A 24,149-nucleotide genomic window follows, 5' to 3' on the forward strand; every position below is an offset into this window, starting at 1 on the left:
TATTGTAATGAAAAGAATATGTGGCTAGATAGAATCTCTACCAGATAAGGTGTTACTGAAGGTAAGTACCTTGTTCACCCTTACCATAGTGACGCCAACAATGTAGCTTCTCCGATGCCAAGCGATGTTAGAAAATTCACATTAAAACGTCACAAATATAAGCAAGCTAGACTGGTGACAAACTCAACAGGTAAGGTTCATGTGTGCTGTCAAACATCCTAGACCCGTTTGCATTAATGTTTGTGCACTAACTCACCATCAGGTTAAACTCTGCACTTGAGCAAAGAATACCTGCTGCAACTACCTTATTTTTTTTCATGCCCTCCACTATCATAATGATTGACTCTGAGTCAGCATAAGGTGTGTTTTTTCTTTTTACCTGTTGGACCCAGTAGAGCTTGGACTCAGGATGGAAACAAGCCAAAGACAGACACAGGTGCTGAGATAAAAAAAAGGACATGCTAAGGGGAGACAGAGGCTGATAGCTACACAGCCTTTCAGACACTATATCTTCAACTTTATGATTTGATGCCAATTGTATGGTATCATAAACATCCTGTTGACCCTTTCCACCATTCCGTTACCTTGTGGGCTACATAAAGCCACAGTCAAGTGTTTCACACCAAACAAAGACAAGTAAGTACCCATTTCAGCAGAACTGAAGTGCACTTCATTATCGGTCACTAAGTACTTGGATGCCCCTTCGCTCCGAAGTAGTGATCTTAAGAATTCCACCACGGCACTCATGCTAGGTTGCTTCAACAATTTGCACTCCATCCACTTACAGTGATAGTCCACCAACACAGTGCCTAATTTGTAATAAAATAAGTGCCACCACCCATTGCCCCCGCCAGCCCCTCAAATGACAGAATTAACACAACTAGTAACCATCACGTCCTACAGTGGGAAATTTAGACTTTTCCAGGCCCCAAAAGCTATAAGAATGGTTTGGTGGCAGTTATTAGTCATTGTTAATGTATATTAAATTAATAAACAGCTGTTGTTGTACTCATCCCTAACTAGGCAGACAGAGCCACCATGTGGCAGACTGTCATAAGAGCCAGTGTTTACAATTAAAGGCCGGTGCGGAGCACCGGAAACCACCAGCTGAAATTAAGCACTGCACCAACACCAATGCATTCCTGCAACTCTCTTGCAGATTAAACAATGGTCCAATAAAGTCCATCCCTAACTTTTTCTCAGGCAACGTAGGAAACTCAACAGGTGATAATGGGATAATAGATGTGCGAAGGGATTTGTCATCATGTTCACAGATTGAACAGCAAGCAACACACACATCTACCTCAGTGTCCATCCCTAGCCACCAATTATATGCACGCAACCAATTCTTCATTCCAGGGTGACTCATATGTCCTTGAATTGCAAATTCAATCAATCGGGACCTCAATGCCACTGGGAGAACTAAAATACTTCCCTTGGAACTAATCCGCCCTCCTTAGACAGCTCATCCTTCACATTAGAAAAAGAAATACCCTCCTTATCAAAACTATTTTCCCTAGGGCAATTGCCAGAAATGGACTGTCTCAACTGTGACTGATAAACATCACTAACACAAAACTCCTGGCATTCCTGTACTGTAAAGACATCATTTGAAACCAGCACACCATCAACCAACCCCACAACACAATCCATATCTCCTTTTGTCTGTTCCTTGAAAGAAGAAGCTAGTGGACATCAACAAATAAATCTGCTCTTGAATTCTTATCGCCAGGAATATGTCTCACACTGAAATTAAATTCATACATTTTAAGACAATGACCTCACTAGTCTAGGGCAAGCCTTATGAAAACTCTTTTCAGTTAACAAATGTACTAATGGTTTGTAATCAATGAGTAAAGCAAATTCTCTGCACCACAAATATGTAACAAAAGGACTAGTGACCTATACACATACTAGAGCTTTTCTCTATATAGTGATGTTTAGATTCAGATACACTTCCCAAGGTCAATACATTATTTGACTCAAAACTGCCTTTAACCTAACTCCACTAGCATTTACAGTGCTACAGTGGCAACAGACTTGGCATCTTTACTAAAAGCCTGTAGGGCAGGCAGGAGCATCAATAACCAAAGCTTCAAGGGGCTGGAATGCTGGCCCCTCCTTTGCGCCCCATACATACTTCAATCCACCATTAAACAGCTTTCTCAAATGCTCAGTCTGAAAAGCAAAAATTACAACAAACCTAGAGTAATATCCACACAAACCTAGGAAGGAACTAAATAGATTTTTTGTTTCCTGGGTTTGGGCTGTTTCTAATAGCCTCCTCTAAACCAATCAGGTTTAATCTGATCATTCGAGATGCAGTGTCACAAAGACTCAATTTATTTTACCATGCACTGGTAGTTGTCCTTTTAAATCATTACAGTATGCATACGTAACGTTTTCAGCACTTCACTTAAAAACTTCAAAAGTTTTTCTTCAGTGTCAGAAATGATCAATATATCCTCCTGATGAGCCCTCACAATTTTCATTGACCTGAATGTATTTTTTTTTTGTGGAAAATCTTTTTATTTACAACATAGGCTCTCATGACAGTGACATATTACAATGCAATCCATGACGGGTGGACACACATATGACAAAAAGGTACACACAAATCAGTGCGAACATCATTACTCTGCGTAATCAAACCACAGTCCGTACATGATCTTATGATTTCATAGAGACACTTTGCGTGTCCCACACTTCCCCTCTATAACTCCTCCATGCCCCCCATATCTTTTCCCATTTCCTAGGGCACCCCCTACTCTTGTAAATCACTCTTTCAGCCCTTTGGCACCAATCCAGATCGTGTTCACACTCCTCCACAGTCGGTAGGAAGTCACTGCCCCACAAATGAGCGATGTTTCGATTGGCGACCATGCTCGCCAATGCCAGCCAGATCTTATCCCATTTGGGCCAAGTGGTGTCATTTGTTACTCCCAGGATATGCCATCTGGACCCCAGCGGGACCTCTGCCCCAATCACCTCGGACATTATGGCAGACAAATTAGACCAGTACACCTGTATCCTGACACAGTCACACAAAAGGTGAAAAAAAGGAGCCTTCCTCCCCACATCCTCGCAGGCAGAACCTTGAGTCAGCGTACCCAATACAATATTGTGTTGTGCGGGGAGTGTAGGAGCGGTGTAGGACGCGCAGCTGGACCAACCTAAACCGCGCACGGATTGCCACTTCCCTGGGGCTCTGCAGTGCCTCCCGCCAATCCTCCTCCTCTAACAGCCCGACATCAGACTCCCATTTTTCTCAGAGCGGCCCCAGTGGATCGGGGAGGTTATTGACAAGCTTTTTGTACGTGAGGGAGATGGCCTTGTCAATCATTGGATCTAACAGCAGTCTATCTTCTAACGGGGCATAGTACAGAAGTTGATCTCCCTTCTGGAGATGTCGGAGGACAGCGTGTCGAACTTGCCGATAGTGTAGGAACTCCCCCCCCTCCCATCTGAAATTCCTGTTGCATGGCGGAGAACTCTAAAACGTCTCCTCTCTTCCATAGATCCCCTAATATGTCAATTCCTATCAGGCTCCACTTGCCCAAGCCCTTCAGCTTCGTTACCTCTGGAAGGTAGTCCCCGGCCCACAATGGAGTTTGAGCCATGAGTTTCGCATCCCATCCCAGCACTTTTGTCGCTTTTCTCCAAACACCCACAACCGTAGCCGTCTGGGGCAGCGGAGGCAGTCTGTGCATACCCTTGCGATGGAGCGCATCCAGGTAAGTGCCACTTCCCAAGACCATGTGGTCTACTCTATAGGCTGGTTCATCCATCGGGGCGAACACCCACCCATTGACGTTTACCAGCTGTGCCGCCCAGTAGTAAAGTCTCATGTCAGGGACAGCTAACCCCCCCTCATACTGACCTGAACTTATTTAAAAATAATTTTCTGAAAGACTGATGCAGCTGTGGCCAAGCCAAATGGTATGTGAAGGAATCTGAAAGCCCCAGAGTATTAAAGGCTGTCAAATCTCGAGAAACCTTGCTAAGTTGAACTTGATGATTAGCCGCTTTCAAGTCTAAAATGAAAAAGATTTTTGCTCTCTCTAGTTCACTTAGCATCTCTTGAATTTTAAACAAATGAAAAAAATCTGCTAATAAGTTCTTATTCAAAGACATGAGATTAAAACATAACCTTAATTCTTCGGTTTTCTTTTTGTCCACCACTATGGGAGAAATGCATTGGGGGGAATCAACTGGTCCTAAAACATAATCTGAGCAAAGCTTGTCTAAATGCTCTTTCAACTGCCTCCTAATGCTCAAAGGAAAGTCCCTCACCTTATGTACTACAGGATAATATCAAGTTTCAAATTAATTTTTTGTTCAAACTCCAGGACTGTCTTCAAATAGAGATTTATGAGTGATAATAAACTGACCTAGAGAAGATACAGGGCAGTCTTTAATGTCAACAAGAGATATGGAACAATCTGTACTGGGTTTTAGTGCCATCCCAAAAGATCCTTGGTCTCCCCACTCAGAAACATTGTGGCCTTTTTTGCAACATAAATTTAATTACGACTCTTCCTGTTTTTATAAGTGATGCACTCTTGAAAATAGACCATCATATCAATGTCAAATCCTCCAAACACCACAGAACAAATATCAGGAGCAGAAAGATCTAAATTATGCCAATCTATGAATTACAGTTGATTATCCACAAAGGTAATTGATGGGCCTGAATCAACAGTGACTCCACCAATGCTATTATTGCAAATAGGGTCACCATTTTTCTTGAGAGAGTTAGAAGTTTCCACTATCCCAATTGACAATACTATTCTGCTTGCAAGCATATTTGTTTCTTCCCCAATTTCAGCTCCATATTCTTGTTCAGTTACCAGAACTCCCTTTTGTACATTCTTGCAAGCTCTGGCAAAATGTTCAATCTTCTTAAATTTGAGGCAAATTTTGCCTAATACAGGGCATGTTGTAGAATTTGCTAAATGAGACTTGGAACCATACCTAAAGCAAAAGTTAGTTGATTGACAAGTTGTTTTCACATTTGATCTATTATCATTACCAAGAGCTGCATTACTCGAAGGTTTAGATATAATGGCATTGACATTTTGCATTTCAGGCACTTGTGCAAATCTCCCAAGCTCTTTAGACACCATCACAGATCTTTCTATACCTTTGGCAGTTTCAAGTGTCTCTTGTAACGTGGGATTCCTGCAACAAAGTAACTTCTGTTGTGTCTTCTATCAAAACAGTAAACAACAATATGATCTCTTAAATAATTGTCGATTACCATCGAATTCACATGTAAAAGCAAAAACTCTGAGTTCAGACAAGAATTTGTCAAAAGATTTGCATTGTTATTGATGCCGAGTAAAGAATCTGTGTCTTTCAACAACTATACTGATATATTCTTTGAAATGATTTGTAGTCTATCAACTGCCTCATCATAAATATCTCATTGTTCAGAAACCGGAGGTAATGACATGGTCAAATGCTCAAAAATACTTTGAATTTGAATTTAAAAACATTTATATAGCGCGCTTCTACCACGCGGTTTCTTGGCGCTTTTGAGATTGCGAGGAGACAACAGGAGCGGAGGGAATTTAGACAGAGTGAGCTCGGGAGAAGAGCAGGGTTTTAAGACCTTTCCGGAACTTAGTGTAAGAGGGTGTCATGCGGAGTTCCACGGGAAGGGAGTTCCAGAACACAGGAGCGAGAACCGCAAATCTTGTTCCGCCAGCCTTTTTCTTTCTAAATCGGTGAGTGGTTAAGAGTGCCTGATGGGTGGAACGTAGCTCTCTGCCCGGTGTGTAAGGCTTAATGGCGGAGCAAATGAACTCCGGGGCGGTGCCCATTTTGGCCTGAAAAGTAAGGCAGCCGAGCTTGAACAGGGCTCGCTCTTTCACCGGCAGCCAGTGCAGTGCCTGCAGTAGAGGAGTGGCACGATGGAATTTAGGCAGGCCGTGGATCAGGCGAGCAGCCTGGTTCTGCACTAGCTGTAAGCGGTGAATGGCGTAGGCCGGAGCGCCGTTATAGATGATGTTACCATAATCGAGGCGCGAGAGCACCATGTCCATCACTATGATCTTTAAGGCAGGTAGGGAAAAAAACGAGAGATCTTCCTAATGGTTCTGTGGGAAAAAAAACAAGAGGAAACAACTGAATTGACCTGTGAGGTGACAGAAAGTGAGGGATTAAGGAGAATACCAAGGGTTTTGACCTTGGGAACAGGGAGCGGGGGAACACCAAGTGAAAGAGGCCAGTGAGAAGGGGACCAAGGGCTGCAACCACCTCCGGTCAAGACTAGCTCCGTCTTGTCCGGATTGAGTTTGAGGTAGTTGTAGTTCATCCAATCTTGGATGAACAACATGACAGATTGGACGTTCTGGGAGGATGAAGGGGAGTGAGAAAGGTAAAAATTAGCTGGAGGTCATCGGCGTAATTAAACACCGTGACCTCGAGCTGCTGTAACATAAAAATGAGGGGGTAGATGTATAAATTAAACAGAAGGGGGGAAAGTGAAGAACCTTGGGGAACCCCGCACACAACCTTACGGGAGGCAGCAGTGAAACCAGCTAGGTGGACCGCCTGGGCCCTGTCACTCAGGAAGGACTCAAGCCAAGCGAAGGCTAGGCCCTCTATGCCCGCCGCCCTGACACGGGTGAGAAGGATGGAGTGGTCCACCGTGTCAAAAGCGGCGGATAGGTCTAAAAGAATGAGGGCCTGCGGAAGGTTGGTGTCAATACCCTCGCGTAGATTGTCTATCACTGAGATCACCACCTTCTCCGTGGAATGTAGGGGGCGGAAGCCCGCCTGCCGAGGGGAGAGGCAGTGATTGGTTTCCACGTAGGTGCTCAGGGTGCTGGTTACATGAGTTTCTAAGACCTTACCCAGGTAAGGCAGGAGGGAGATGGGACGGTAGTTGGAGGGGGATGAAGGGTCGGCACCGGCCTTTTTTAGGATGGGGATAACAGCCGCGAATTTGTGGGCAGTGGGGACCACTCCGTTGCTGAGTGAGTCGTTCAGAAGTGTAAGGGGTGGATGTGGGCAAGCAAGGAAGATTTCTCTCAGAATGTGAGCAGGGGCGAAGTCCAGGGGGGAGCCTGACTTCACCTTTTGAAGCAGAGGGAGAAGCGTGGCTTTGGTTAGGGGGGGAATGAAGGTGAGTTTGGAAGTGGCAACTGGTAGGGAGGGGTTGATGAATGTGGAGGATGGAAGCAGGATATTGGCCTTGATCTTTGCGACCTTATCAACGAAGAATTCGTTGAGCGAGTCGCAGAGAGGTTGGGAGGGGGGGATCGAGGCCGTGGCTCTGTTGGAAGAGGCAAGCTCGTGCACCGTGGCAAAGATTTCTTTGGATTGCGACTCCGCTAGCAGTATCCTATTGGAGTAGAACATGGTCTTAGCATCGAGGATGCCTTGCTTATATGCCTTAAGCACGGAAAGGTAGGTAGTTTTGAGGGCGGGGCAGTATGCTCTTCTCCATGCGCGTTCTGCTCTGCGTGCGGCCAGCTTCTTCTCCTTGAGGGCAGGGGTGAACCAGCGGTTAGCAGCATGAGCTCGCTTGACCGCGATCCGCCTCAAGGGGGCATAGTCGTCACATGCTTGGGTCAGCCAGTTGTTGATGGCGGCCAGTTGGACCGGGGCGACGAGGCCGGAGAGCTCAGGACTGGAATTGGCCAGGGATGAGCAAAGAGATGGCATATCAGCTTTTCCCCATTTTCTGACCCAGATGTTCTTAGGGAGTGGAGGTTTGACGGCTGGGGCTAAAGCGAGGGAAAAGGAAATTAAGAAATGGTCAGACCAGGAACAGGGGGAGATGGTGGGGGGAGTGATGGGAATGTTCAGGGACCAGACCTGGTTGAGCGAGTGGCCATGTACGTGGGTGGGGCTGTGGACGTGGGAGATGAAGTTGAGACTGGTCATAAGGTCAGTGAATTCTTTTGAGAGGGGGCTTTCGGCAGGATCATTAGGCCAAAAGTTTAGGTCGCCTAGGACTAACACTGACGAGTTGTTTACTACCAGTGTTGCGAGAATGTCCTGGAGACCAGAGACAAAATTGGGAGTAGGGTGAGGGGGGCGGTAGATAAGAACAGAGGTAAGGGGGGCAGAATGGGAACAGGAACGAATTATCAGACAGTCGACTTCAGGAATAGGGGGAGAGGGGAGAATCTGGAAGTGGAGATCAGTATGGGCTATCAGGGCCACTCCACCGCCTCTTCTGCCCTCTGGTCGATCCGCTCGGATGGTAGAGTATGAGGGAGGTAATGCCGCTAAGACATTGGGCAGGGAGTCGGCCTTAAACCAGGTCTCTGTTAGAAACAAGAGATCTGGTTTATGGGTATCGATATAATCGAATAGCTCATACTGGTGGCTGACTGCTGATCTGATGTTAAGGAGGGCGGCCGTGGTGTTAAAGGCCGGAGTGTGGGAAACAGGTTGGAGGGGGGGGGTGGGGGGGACAGTGCAAGGCAGAGGGGACACACCTGATATGACGGCGGGGGGAGTGGGAGGTAAACTGGTAAGGAGACCTAGGTGTTTCAACAGATTGGAGACAGACGAGCTAATGGTGCCAGGGGTCTAATATGAGAGAAGACGGAAGGAGAATAGGTCAGCAATGGAACATAAGGAGATGCCCCGTGCCCCGGCCTGCCGCGGACGGGCGCAGACGGGCTGGACTCTGGCGTGACTCCGGCGCGTCTACGGCGCGCCCGCTGCGCTCGTCCGCTGCGCTGACACATGAGGGACGTTTAAATGGAGGAGCAGCGTGGGGGGAGTGGCATGGGTGGGGTTGGGCGATCCAGCCCAAACCAAGATGGCGGCCACTGCCGCTGGGAGCCTACGATGTTATCAGCTGCCAGCCAGCCCCGTAGAGCCCCTAGGAAGCAAGGTAGGGAGTTAAAATACCTGTGGATTTTCAGTGCAGGTTAGACACAGTAAAATCACAGTCTGACACAGAATAAGGCGTGTCACCGCTCGTGATCAGCGTGACAGCGCGAAAAGATTAAAAGTGCAAAACGCGATCCTCAACTCCTGCTAGCAAGCCCACTGCCACCGGGCTGCTTCGCTATCGCTGGGAAAGCGTCGGAAGTGCTCCTAAATGGAGGAGCAGCGTGGGGGGAGTGGCGTGGGTGGGGTTGGGCGATCCAGCCCAAACCAAGATGGCTGCCACTGCCAGCCTACGATGTTATCAGCTGCCAGCCAGCCCCGTAGAGCCCCTAGGAAGCAAGGTAGGGAGTTAAAATACCTGTGGATTTTCAGTGCAGGTTAGACACAGTAAAATCACAGTCTGACACAGAATAAGGCGTGTCACCGCTCATGATCAGCGTGACAGCGCGAAAAGATTAAAAGTGCAAAACGCGATCCTCAGCTCCTGCTAGCAAGCCCACTGCCACCGGGCTGCTTCGCTATCGCTGGGAAAGCGTCGGAAGTGCTCCTAAATGGAGGAGCAGCGTGGGGGGAGTGGCGTGGGTGGGGTTGGGCGATCCAGCCCAAACCAAGATGGCGGCCACTGCCGCTGGGAGCCTACGATGTTATCAGCTGCCAGCCAGCCCCGTAGAGCCCCTAGGAAGCAAGGTAGGGAGTTAAAATACCTGTGGATTTTCAGTGCAGGTTAGACACAGTAAAATCACAGACTGACACAGAATAAGGCGTGTCACAGCTCGTGATCAGCGTGACAGCGCGAAAAGATTAAAAGTGCAAAACGCGATCCTCAGCTCCTGCTAGCAAGCCCACTGCCACCGGGCTGCTTCGCTATCCCGGTGGCCCTTTGCCCTTGTGAGCCCAAGCAATTATCCAATAAGGCTTCCGTCCTTATGGGATTGCATTTATCCTCATCAGTGGCTATCAGACAACTGTCAAAGGCCTTAAACCATTGACATTTAAGTTCTTGTACACCAGGGTCTAGCGAGAAAGCTGCAGGCACATTTATGTTTTGTATGGCCCTCATCCTCCTAGACCTCTCTGCTGCTTTCAACACTGTGTTACACAATCTACTATAACAACGCCTGACTGAAATCAGGCTGCATTCTACTACTTTACAATGGTTTTGCTCATTACTGAGCAATAGATCTAAATCAGTACTGTTGCCCCCTTTTAAATCCAAACTAAGGTGGACACATTGTAGTGTTCCCCAGGAGTAATTCCAGAGCCCCACTTTGTGTAATGTTTATGTCTCACCTTTGGCGGGTATTTTTAAACCTTGGGGGTTTGGAATCACTACCTATGCCAATGAAACTCAGCGTATTATTTCCATCAATGATAGGAATACATGGACACGAGAAAATCTAGTGAACTGCCTTTCAGTGGTGGCAAGGTGGATACAGTCCCACTCAATGCAGAAAAAACTGAAATTCTGCTCTTTGGTAGGGCTCATAGTGTTTGGAATTACTCTTGGAGGTCCTCTTTTTTAGGCACTGCCCCTAGGTGTAAAAAAGTAGTTAGGAATCTGGGTATCCTGATTGATGATTCCCTCTCCTTGCAGGACCAGGTGAATGCGGTCTGTGGGAGCTGTGTTGGGCTCCTACGGACTCTTCGTAGATTATTTCAGAGGATCCCGGTGGGGTGGCACAAGATCATTGATTCTGAATAGATTAGTCTATGGCAATGTTCTGCATGTTGGAATGGCTGAGTATTTGTTTACTCACCTCCAATTAATTCAAAATGCGGTGGCCAGACTGATTTGTAATATTCCCCTTAGGAGCTCGGTCGCCGGTTGTTTAAATTCTCTTCACTGGCTACCAGTTTGCAAGAGAGCCATCTTTAAGCTACTTTACCAGGAAGGCAGAAAGGACAAATGTCAGATTTGTACAGGTTCTGTGAGTAATTAATAATGTGGATATGCATAGTTTCCCTGTACTCCACAGCCCAGCTACCATTCTTTCTTGTATCCCCACTAATATCCCATGGTTTACTTAACTTTCAGAATCAATTCCTCTTTTCGTTGTTATTTGGCGATCTCAACTTTCATGACAGAGACTCCCACGAGAACTTACGATTTCTCCATCGTTGTTCTCAAAATTCTTTGAGAAAGATTTGGACAGATTGGTCTCTACTTAGCTCTACTTTGATGCAGTACATTGATGATTTATTGTTGGCCTCTGTTACTTTAGATAATTGCAAAGTTGACTCAGTCTATCACCTCACAGAATTGGCCAGAAAGAGCATAATACCTCAAAGGAAAAATAGCAAGTTTGACCTCTCCCGAGTACACTATCTTGGTCATGATTTCTCCGTTGGAGAATGCCGCTTGTCATGAGAATGGATTGAAACCATTTGTAAGTTGCCCCTTCCAAGGACCTCCACCCAGGTATGACATTTCTTGGCTATGGTTGGATATAGTAGCCAGTGGATCCTGGGTACACCTAAGTGGCAAAGCCCCAACAAATTTATGTCAGAAAAGACATCCCTGAAACTTTGCTGTGGTCTAGGGAAGTCTAACATGCTTTTGTTCAAAGCTCTTCCCTAGGTGCCCGCTTTGTGGCTCACTGACTATGCCAAACCTTTTAATCTGAATTGTCATAAATGCAATGATTTTTCTTTTGGGCTTCTCTGGATGTAGAGGGAATTCTCGCATTCTGCCAGTGCTCCCATAAAGAATGATTTGTATGTACAAAATGTGTTGAATGCTTTATTGTTGCCTAAAATATTGGCAGTAGTTAAGCATTGCTGCCCACCAGCACCTGCACGATGAAGTGTCCTGAAGAAACTCCCTGCTGATTCAACTGTTAGACAAGCTACCCTGTCATACGCCAAAGATGCTGCTATGTATGTTGTACAGACCAATTTGGTTCTTATGTCCTTCCTAAAAGATGTATCTCTTTTGCAGGAGCGCGCCTTTACAAATGAGATACAGTAGTGGATCAAACAGAAGTGCAGAAGGCACTCGGAAGCAGTGTGGAAAGGCCTCTCAGGGTGTGTGGGTGCCTTGAAATTTCTACTCCACTATATTTCACATTCTTTTCGTGGAACTGTCCATGTTGGTAGGGATGGCATGATTTAAACTGTGCAAACCCATTTGTAAGCAGCCTTCTTTTCCTCTATTTCCCCAAATTATTGTGAACCTTGTGTCACTAGTCACTATAAAAATGATAGGGAAGGGACCCAGACCTCACCTGCTGCTTTCCCTTCTACTTAGGCCCTCTCTGTGCACCTGCAAATGGATTTTAGCTAGAAGCCCACTTGTGCCTTTCACTATTATGTACGTGTAATTAATTCTTTATTGAAGGTTAATTAAAACCATATCAATTATAAAAATACCACTTTTGTTCTGCAAAACAAATCAAATACAATAAAATTCGTCCTAATCAACATGTATTATTTATTTATGTATTTATTTATAAAGTTTTATATAGCGCAAACAATATCCCGAGCGATATCAGAGCGCTTTATGATATGATGGGAGGAAGGACATAAATGCAATATGCATATCAAGTAGGAGGGAGAAAAAACAGGAATGGTCGCAGATTACAGGAAATTGCACCCAGGAGGGTAATACAATAATCATGTGTAAGCAGGCAATGAGGGGGGTCACAGTATGCAGGAAAGAAGAGCTGTATCAAATGGAAGTACAATGGTAGTAGGAACAATGTCAACGGGCACGTGAGCCTATCCCTATTAGGGTAAGAATTTGTTCATTAGGAATCTTTGGGCTTCCGTACCGACAAGGCTGCCCTTGTTCTCCTTTACTCTTTGCACTTTATATTGACCCTTTAGTTAATCGCTTTAATTTGGAAGAAAGGATCAAACCAATTTGTTTAGCCAATGTTAGTTATCGGGCACTAGCATATGCCGACGATATTGTTGTCGTTACAACCGATGTCCAGACTGCCGTACTGGTAATCAATGATTTAGCCTCCCAGTTTGGATTATTTTCAGGGTACAAACTCAATTTGACAAAAACCCAGATTTTATGCTCAGGGGATAACCCCTCGACTAATTTTCCGACTGCTTCGGAGGTTACGTACCTTGAAATAAAAATTTCATTACCTATATCCGGTATTCCGGAACTAAATATGAACCCGGTGCTAGCTAAAATTAATTCTATTCTAGAACGTTTAGATCATCTACATTTATCCCTGCATGGTAGAGCCAATGTCCTAAAAATGCTCATCTTACCTAAGGTGTTATACATATATCGCTCTATACCTCTGGAATTCCCTCCCTCGTCCTTTAAAAACCTAGAAAGGGCGACATCTAGATTTTTGTGGGGCTACAAACAGCAGCGGAAAGCCCTGAAAAAAATCATCCTCAGTAAAGATTGTGGAGGGTGGAACGTCCCGTATTTTCTCTTTTACTATTTCGTGGCGACCCTTCAAGTCATTAGTCCTTTGATAATTGGGGATAGAGCCCGAATTTCTGTCTGTAGCACTCCGTCTATTTATGAAATGATTTTGGGAGAAGAAATGAAAGCCCGCTTTCTCAAGCTGATAGAACCCAGCTACTATAAAAAAACGAAATTCAAGACGTTGAAAGCAGCATTTGGTGTGTGGCAAAAAGTCCGGAAGCATTTGGGGCTATCTAAACTGAACGTATACACACCTTTTGAAGCTTCTGGTCTATTGCCTTCTGCAATCTTTTGTGATTTACCTGCCATTAGGTGGCATTTAAAAGGTATATGTTATTTGGGCGATCTGTTTTGTGACGGCCAATTGGCCTCTTTTCAGGAGCTTCAGAGCAAGTACTCTTTAAGTAAAAATTATTTTTTTAAGTTTCTTCAGATCCGCAGCTTTCTTCAAAACTCACTTTTTGTTTCAGCTACTAGTATGAATAAAGTCCCCCTCTTGGATAATTTACAAAAAAAAACATCAATTGGTACTTCATACTCATGCCTGATGCAGGAATTTGGGGACAATCTAGATCAGTGCCAGGTGAAGTGGGTAAGCAAATTGAGGATACCTGATATTGATGTTTTTGAGTCTGTTAAACTCGCTTCTGAATGTTTGATTACTGGGATGATGAAATCTCAACATTTTATATGCATATATGACCTTTATTACACTCCTAGTAAAGTTATTAAATGGAGTACTACAGTTGGGACGAAATTTAACCGCTGCGGCTTGCACGCAGCAGATGCTGTACACATGTTCTTTCAATGCCCTAAGCTTGGAGAGTTTTTCCAACAAATTGAGAGCTTTTGGCTGTAGTTCTTAAATCTGATGTCAAGTTAACTGCAGAGCTGGTACTAATTGGCTTAGTCTGAGGCACCTCCAGACCCAAACCATTAACCTGTTTTCTTTTTATTTGCATGGTGGTTGTCCGAGCTTGTATCACTAGGGAATGGATTAATCCGGACCCCCCTTCTTTCTTTAACTGGAGGGAAAGATTATTATTTATGTATAAAATAGAAACTGCTATGTATAAACTTAAGGGGGTCAAAAGAAGGGCTCTGGGAGCGAAAATATGGGCGCCAATAGCTGATTGGATCTAGATATTGTTTGTCCTTGCATCTGTAAGCAACTATATGTTTTGTTTGAATTTGTAACTGTCCATTGCTGTATTTCCTTGCATAAAACAATAAACCTTAAATTTTTTTTAAAAAAAGGAATCTTTGGGTTTCCAATAATGTCTGAGCATTCTTTGGGAGCAAATAAGTTAGTTATTATCATGCATCATTTGACAATTATAAACTTAAACACTATTAAAATGCAGTTAAAATGTAGTTTAGTTTGGATATTCATATCTAATCATTTTCATTGTCCAATTCTGAGGATGTTATCTGCAATAACTTTACAAAACTACTTAATAGATTACGAATATTGCTATTAAAACATAGCCTAATCGTTTTTTTGCAGGTATGAAGGCCAGGTCTGAGTATTAATGGAAATAAAAATCTTATATATTTGTTATTGTCTGTATGTTTTCATAGTGGTAGAAAGAGAGCAGATGCCATTGCAGTTGTTAAGCGGTTGCTGAGGGATTTCATAGATAATTTTTTGGGATCCTGAGATGCCTCTCAAGCAACTGAGGAACACTCTTCATTTTATCAGCTGTGCTGAATTTTGCAAAGCATTAGGAATTGATCAACACTTCCAATGTGCTTATCACCCAGAGTAGGTAAAGCCGAGAGAAAATATGGAATGCTTAAGAAAAAAATAGCAAAAATATGTTCTTAAACCAAATTAAAATGGTCCAATGCATTGCCTGTAGCATAATGAATGGGCCATCAGCTCCATACCAACTCAGAAAATGATATTGATCCCACAAGGAGATAAAAAATAGGTCACTGTATGATGTTACAGTGAGCCTCTCAGATGCTAAGTAGGACCTGCAATTGAATGGTGATGATGTGCTCCAATACTGCAGAAAACATATTCTCTGTCCCTTCATGTTGCGTTTTTAGGTTGAAGCTACCTTACCTAATGGTCTGACTGAAGCCAGCCACTGTCCAGACCAGATTTGATTTATGTGCCAGTACACCAGAGGATGTCTGCTCAGCAGCCCCACTGGCATGGCCTGTACTTGGTGTACCTGTTCCTGAATGCAAAAAAAAGCTATGTGCATGAAAACAATTACTTGCTTAGTTGATTAATTGCTAAACAATTAATCTTTATTCTAGTCCTGGGCGTAGTTCGCGAAGTAGCGCTACGCGAAGTGCACTTCGCATTATGTGAGCTATGCGTAGCACTACGCGAACTGCGTAGTACCCTGTTCGTGATGATTGCACAGTGCCGGATGCTTGTCCGCACTGTGCAATCATTGAAAACAGCATCTTGCACAGTGCAAGCTGTCGTTTTCGGCCGCTCGAGTAGATTTTTATTCGGGCGGCAGCTTTCTCAACACAGACTGGTAGTTTCTCATCGCGAGCGGTCACGGTCATACACGACCACTTGCAATGAGAAACCTGACCTCCCTGCATTGAGAATCTCGCCGGGAGGTTTATTTTCCATGCTAGCGATCGGCAACTTGATGTTGAGGACCGCGAGCAAGCAAAAAACGACCGCTGCACTACGCTACGCGTGTTTGCACTGTGCTACGTGCAATTCGCAAAGTGCGCAGTAGCGCAAACTTCGCAAAGTATGCAAGCGTAGCGTAGTGCTTTGCCCAGGCTTACTTTATTCATGCTGGAACTGCACGTATTTTACCACAAATCTTTTGGGAGATGTACCATTGATCTGAGTACTCTTCAGCAAAAATAAAACTTGCCTTGATCAGTTCTGCCATGAGCAACAACCGTAGGAATGTACGGGCACCTCTCCTTGATCGATTCTGCCAGGAGCAACAACCATTGGAATGTTCCGGCACCTCCCTTGATCGGTTCTGCCATGCGCAACAACCATAGGAATGTGCCGGCACCTCTCCTTGATGAGTTCTGCCATGCGCAACAACCATAGGAATGTGCCGGCACCTCTCCTTGATGAGTTCTGCCATGCGCAACAACCATAGGAATGTGCCGGCACCTCTCCTTGATGAGTTCTGCCATGCCCAACAACCATAGGAATGTGCCGGCACCTCTCCTTGATGAGTTCTGCCATGCGCAACAACCATAGGAATATGCCGGCACCTCCCCCTGATCGGTTCTGCCATGAGCAACAACCATAGGAATGTACGGGCACCTCTCCTTGATCGATTCTGCCAGGAGCAACAACCATTGGAATGTTCCGGCACCTCCCTTGATCGGTTCTGCCATGCGCAACAACCATAGGAATGTGCCGGCACCTCTCCTTGATGAGTTCTGCCATGCGCAACAACCATAGGAATGTGCCGGCACCTCTCCTTGATGAGTTCTGCCATGCCCAACAACCATAGGAATGTGCCGGCACCTCTCCTTGATGAGTTCTGCCATGCGCAACAACCATAGGAATATGCCGGCACCTCCCCCTGATCGGTTCTGCCATGAGCAACAACCATAGGAATGTAAGACACCTCTCCTGAAACTTGACAGGCCTTAACGATTATAAAAATCCCAATTGTTACTATAAACCTCACATTATTCTTCTTGGCTTTTCTGAAAGGGGGTAGTTCTGTATGCATCGAAAAACTTCTTACTGGAGTGTGTTTGTGGCCCAAAGTGAATGTGACACTGTTGTAGAGCCTATACATCATAAAGCAACAGTCATGAACACAGTCTGCCCCATGACATGTAACTTCACAAACGTTGATATCAAAAGGTCTATGAACATTTAATCTGAGGTGAGAAAACCTATCCTTAGTTGCCCCGAGAAAAGGGGGCACAGAGAGGTCTCAGAGACGAACACATTCTTCATTCTGTTCCCGTACTATGGTGTACAACAGACCATCTGAAAGTCTGGACACAATGCTCAGATACTTGAAGAATTATCAACGGCAATGGTGTACACTCTCTGCTAAACTGAAGTTCGTCCCACCTGATATACATATGGGCGAACCATAAGTATAGCACCGACTACTGCGTCTCATTGCTGGCATGCTCCTCCGACAGCCCAGCTGAGAAAGAGCTGGCAGATGTTTGGCCATTTGACCGCCCTCCATATTAACAGTGGGGGGACTGAATGGCCAGTTTTAACTCTCCCTTACCACCGTGCAAAATGTGGTGTTAAGGGACAGTAAAAACATTTAAATGGCCTCCAAGCCATGGGTGAAATCGTCCATGGTGTGGGGGGTAATTTGCTTTTGTCTTTTTAAAAACAAAGGGGCATATGTAGTTATGTGTTTGAATTCCGGTTTGAATTTGCGCATCGCAAACGGCGATTTGGTGTGTAGGTGCCACATCGCAAAATAAGGAATCTCAAAAATTGCGATTCCCTATTTTGCTCAAGCATTTAAGGAATTTAAGGAATCGCAATTTTGCGATTCCTTAAATGCTATGTAGGGGTGCCTTAGAAATAGCGATTTGGGCTTAAGGAATCGCAAAATACGCCTTTGCTTATTTTTTTACGCTTGCTGGCTATTTTTGCATTAAACAGGTCTTAGACTTTCATACTTCATCAAAAGTCTCTTTTCTTTTACAGTGAAGCGTCACAGCCAGGACAGTTTTGTTTCAGTATTTATACAGCTCTATAATTATCTAGTTCCATGATGATCCAGTATGTTACCAATACCCTTTTCCAAGGCTAAACTCTAAAGTACCCTACTATGTAAAGAACCCTTCTAAGGCCAGAATTCACATTTTTCCAGTATGTAAAACACTATCCTTAGGCCAGTGCCCATAAATCACAGTATGTTAAGGATGATTTCACCCAGCATGTGCAGTGTCCCAGCATGCATGTAAAACCACGAAACAAGGCAAATTTGAGTAATTCCACAGTATATCATGCAGTATCCTAAGGCTAGTATTCACAATCATCACCAGACAACCTGTTGTATGGTTCTGTCCTTGACCCCTGAGATGGAACTCCTTCTGCTCCTCCTGCTCAGAAAAATTATGAGAAACCTATTTCGGAGAAGGCTTGTGGAATACACTACACTGGGGCATGTGTCTTTTATCTCTTCTTCTACTTCTGTCTCCATATACATTGGTTTTCTAGGAAGAGAGCAGCACAATGTTGTAAGTCTACCTATAAAGGGTTGCTGTTTCCCTACCCTGTTAGATCATCAGCAATCAAGTAATATAAGGTCCTGTTCATTGTCTGAAGCTCTGATGCTCTAGGAGAAATTAACTAACAATACTCTGGCATTTCAATTGTAAACTGGGGCTGAGGTGGACATACACTAAAGTATTCCCCTCTGAGAAACTCTAAGAACTAGGGGTGGGCAGTGAACTCCGCTCCACAAGTGGAGTTTGCAGAGTTTTGCCAATTCTACACTCCGCTGGGAGGGCGGAGTTCAGCAAAAAACTCTGATTCTGCCAAGTGGCAGAGTTTGCCCCCTGACACCTACCTGGGCATGAACAGCAAAAAATGGGCCTAAACTAAAAGCACTTAGCATTGCGTCAAACACCTCTTAAGATGAAAGCAAAACGCAGCCAGGCACAGGACAACAAAAACAAGCAAACATGATGTCAATTATCCGGTGGCACTTATTGGTAGTTACGAAAACACAGACTTATTAATTTCGCATAACATGAAACCAGGGACGCTATTAATTGAGGCACCTTTAAGGCACTCTGACAAAAATGTTACTGCGTCATACAGAGAATTCGTTTTTATCATGCTCAGTGGTTTAATGCTCCTGCTGTAGAAATCTGTGAGTATCTCAAGCAGCGGAATGGCCCATTCAGTCTTCTTTCGTTGTGCGGTTGAAGAAATGAACCCCTTTGAGTTGATTAACAGATTCATCATTAGTCAAGCAAGGGGGAGATTGCCCGGTTACTCACCGGTAATATCCATTACTCCGAGTCCTGGTCTCCCCGTCCCATTCCTGAGCCCTTCCCTCCCTCCCTGTTTTGGGGTTTCTTTGGGAGATTGTCTGTTTTCGTTCTGGGTTTTCTTTGGTATTCTCAGGATGTTCCGGTGATGCACTTCCCCCTTTATTGTCACGTGATAGTGACGCCATGTTGGGGGAAGTGCAAACAGCTCAGCTAGGCTTTATGTTTCTGTGGAGCAGACTAGCTGCTCACTGATAAGGAATGCAGGGGCGGCTCTAGGGTCATGGTGGCCCTGGGCAGGGAGCGTAGGTAGGGGGCCCCGGAAGAGGGCATCCGGGTGGGGCAGAGCGCGGAGGCCAGTAAAGAGGGGGGGGGGGTCATGGTGTTTAGAAGTGGAACTGAGCCGGAGGCCGCCAAATCCCTGCCAGGGGCCGCCACACAAATATGTATCCATCCTCAGAGGATAAATATATTAAGGATATATATTGGTGTGGTGGCCCCTGGGGTTTGGTGGCCCTGTGCAGGTGCACAGCTTGCACATGCCTAAAGCCGGCCCTGAGGAATGGGACGGGGAGACAGGAGGAGGAGGTAATTAACAACAGTCTTTACCTCTTGTTTCCGGCAGTGGAGCAGTTTACGACATTTGCCTGTCTTCCAGCAGCGTGACAGTCCTAGCAGGCTCAGCTAACACACTGTTAGTTTCTGGTGGCATACCTTTTTCAGTTCCTGAGGGGCACTTCTTTTACCATGAGTGTCTACAACCTGGAAGGAGGTATGCGGCTACACTCTTGGTAGGGTATGCCCAGCCATAGGTCCCTTGCTCACTTTGCCACTGGATTCAAGCTAGCCTGGGTGATGAAGGGTGTTACAGAGAAACTGGTCCCAGGATGCTTGTTTCCGGTTCAGGAAAGATTTGGCCTGGCAGTTCGGTCTGGACTGTTCCCATGAGGCACAGGGTCAAGACTGATTTGTATATAGCTGGGTCTGAACTAAGGTGGCGAAGTGAGCTAAAGAATGATGATGGATTCAAACCAGATCTGTGACTGGGGGTGGGTGTCTGAAAAGTTTCAGCGCTCCGTCCATCATCTCCTTGTGTTTGCATGCAGCTACACCCTGCCACCATACAACACTACTATATTGGCGAATGATGCACACTGGTCTAATGATCCTGCTTTAACACTCACACCTGACCTTCCCACTTACTAAGGGTGGGTGGTTAACTTGTAAGTAGCGAAACTACACAGAATTTCACAGATTCTTTATGCAATTCTGAGTAGTGCAACGCCCTGCGAACTTCGCCCACCCCTGCTCAGAACAGGGAAATCTTCAAAATGACAAAGCACCTTAGCTGTACTCAGCCACCTTCAAATTCTGATGGATGCTTCTAACTGCAGATTCCTCACCTTGTGAATATTCCCGAGGTATTAGATTGAAACTGGAAACTTTGGAGCAGTACTCCTGCACACACCGGTAAGTGGCGTTATGTGGCTCCGTTCCAAAGTCGTTCTACTACGGAAGTGATGAACAGAGCCTATATAAGTGCCACCTATCCTTGCTGATCTCATTGTGCTATCCGAGTCCAAACAGAATCCATCAACCAAGACCATGCTTATTTCCGGCTAGCACATAGCCAATAGGCAATCCTTCTAATTCCGATACTTTACCCTCACTTTGTGGCAGAACCCAAACTTTGCACAATCTAGCATGTTCCTTGAATCTTTCCAGTCCCACAAGACAGTTCCACCAACAGCTTCACTCTCTCATGGCTATGATTATTGTTTTCTGTTTCACATGAATGGACCCCTTACCCAGCCCAGTAGGCCTTTCAGCCCTTTTGTGGTTGAGGCCTCAGTTCTCAGAGGCAACTCCCAGGACAGCAGGCACAGAATGCAGTTAAGTGGCCCACCCTCCAGCCTCTTCAGTCGAAAAACCACTTTAGTGTCCTTGCCGGCACACAGCCACCCTGTCGGAGGCAAGTACTGATATTTCCTCCAGGAGTGGAAGGCCATCACTTCAGACATGTGGGTCTTCCAAATTGTCCATCGGCAATACCCCCTTCAACTTCTTTCTACTCCGCTGCACCTTCGACCATCATCAGGGCCGCTGAATGAAGTATTCATTAGAAAAAAAAGTTACTTACCTTTGGTAACGATCTTTCTAGTGGCTACCCTTTCTAACCACAGATTCCTCACCGACCTTCCTGTCTCCACATTCGGTGAAATCAATGCTATTTTCCTATCTAAAAATATTCCAATCTAGAGAGCTGCATACAACTCATGCCAATCTGTTGATGGGCTCTGCATCTGAGGGCATGGACAAGCTAGAAAACAACTAACATCAGGGCACATGGGTGACGCTTATATGTAGCATCACTCGTCACTTCTGGAGCAGAACAAAGTAAATGTGGAGCTGAATGACACCACATACCGGGGTGCAGAAATTCTGCTTTAAAGTTTCCAGATCCAGTTTGACGCCTCGAGAATATTCACAAGGTAAGGAATCTGCAGCTAGATGCAGTATCCACCAGAAAGATCGTTACCAAAGGTAAGTAACTTATTCACCACTCACAAAGTAGAGTGACCTCTAACTGAGTAACTTTCGAGTCATGAGATTTTAGGATAAATTGAACTTTCTCAGGAAGTTTTCCTATACTAAGCGAGTATAGTCTCCCATTGGAACTGCAGCAAACATTCCACTATGTTCTGATGCCAATAATATGGAATGTTTTAGTTACTAGATATGTAATCTAGTGACACCCCCAGTACAGAACAATAGTAACATTACAGCATTTCTCAGAAAGTGTAACCCGGTATCTCTTACCATTCAAGTTCTTTAATGTGGAGGCAAAAATATGCTCTAAATTATTCTCATCTCATCTGACTTTGAATACCATTATCCTAGTTTCAAAATGGCTTTACCTTTGGTTGAGACACAACTTTACAAAAACGGTTTAGTCTTAGCACTTTTAGATTATGCCTAGACTAAGCAATTCTTTCCTTCATGATTCCTTCAGACTATCTTAAACACGACATTATGTGTAATGTCACAGGCTGTGCTCTAAGTTAGTTATATTTGCATATCTCACCATAACTGCCTAATTTCGTGTTCTAAGAGTTTAGATTGGAATCACAACAGCCAGTCAACTGAATTGAGAAATATCTCTTTTAATAATATGTTATTTTGTGATCTAAAAAAAAACTATAACCCAAATATTTTAGTGTTCTTATGATACTTTGCCCACGAGCCAAATTAATAACTGGTTGGCCATAGCTTTCAGTCATATATAGTCATATATAGTTGGCGTTGGGTGCAAGACAAAGCCTTTGGTCACTTCCTCTAGCCAATCCCCAATCTCTCAGAAGTCATTGCACATGGTCTTTGGCTGAGTACAGCTGTTAGCTGTTCATAGCAGGCGCACTCTGCCTCTTATCTCATCAGTGCTTAATTTGAGCCATTAGTTTCCGGTGCTCGGCACAGGCATATAATAGTCAACCCCGGCATTGATGACAGTCAGCCACATGGTGGTGCTGTTTGTGTAATTTAGAAACAAGCACAACAATAGCTGTTTTTTAATTCAATAGACATTAAAAATGATTAATAGCTGCCACCCAAGCCATTCTTATAGCTGTAGGGGCCTGGAATAGTCTGTATTGTCACACTTGCACACGTGTGATCGTTAGTAGTTGGTTTGGTATTACCATTGGGAGCGCTGACGGGCAATGGGTGGTGCAAGCAACAGTAGCCCAATGACGAGGGCCCTGGAACCTATTATTTTTATAAATTAAGCACTGTCCCAGATACCATTGAGCAAGGCCTTTAGCCCTGTCCAGTCCGCTTAACCCCAGAACTACTGCACGTGGCATTTGGGGCAGTGAGATGCTTCTCAGAAGTGTTTACAAACCTTGCGAGGTGCGCAGATACCTCTGTGTCTACTCAAGCTATTTACAATAAACCAAAAATAAAGGATCTTTTTTTTAGTAATGTGTATGTATCTTAAATTAGGCAATGCTCCTTTTGTATTTTTTAGTACTGTGTATGTATCTTAACCCGTTGAATGCTGATGACGGAACCGCTCAGTCATCAGCTACGGGTGACCTGTGCTGATGACGGAGCGGTTCCGTCATGGCCCGCTCGGCGGCCTGCGCGGCGCGAATTTCGCGCCTGCGATGACGTTCTATTGAGCGGGGCGGGCCATGACGGAACCGCTCCGTCACAAGCACAGGTCAACCGACGCTGGTGACGGAGCGGTTCCGTCACCAGCATGCGGCCTCCGCGCGGCCGCCCCGCCCCCTTAGCACTGCGGCGGAATAGCCGCCGCAGTGAAGGGGTTAAATTAGGCAATGCTCCTTTTGTAGAGCCGCTGACAATATCCCCCCTGCCTTTACCAATCTGCAGAAAATTCGAATGGATTAAACTTAGCCAGATTTCATGCAGCTTCCTCAGATGGTACAAAAAGTTCAGTTTTGGGGGATTATCCAACTCGGCCCTGACTGAAGCGTCTCTAAAAATAGTCTTAAAAGATGTTTTCCGCTAAACTTGTATAAAGTTTTTATTACTAGTTTAACTCACCTCTAATACATAACATCACTGTACGCCGTGATAAATTATGCTACTAGAGGAGAGTTAAGAATCCATTTGACTCTTAATGTGGATTGAAAAAAAACATCTTTATGCTTGCATTTCATTGTGAGATTTTCATAGTTTTAAGCTCAGCAACCATTGTAAATATAACTCCCACTTCCTACTGTCTTTCCATTGGTATGCGTAAGCTGCGTGCGTAAATGGATACATTTAGGCATACTCACCCACACATCTACTCAAATGCAAATGGCTTAAAATCCAAATCCCACTGGTGCACACTTTATTCGTCAGTCTCCCATCATGCAGAAAAAAACCCTTACCAGTGTGATGTCAAGGCATCTTGAAAGAGGTGCGCCTTTTAAAGTCCCCCACAAAC

This window comes from Lissotriton vulgaris, unplaced genomic scaffold (assembly GCF_964263255.1).
Source record: "Lissotriton vulgaris unplaced genomic scaffold, aLisVul1.2 SCAFFOLD_722, whole genome shotgun sequence".
NCBI classification, from domain to species: Eukaryota; Metazoa; Chordata; class Amphibia; order Caudata; family Salamandridae; genus Lissotriton; species Lissotriton vulgaris.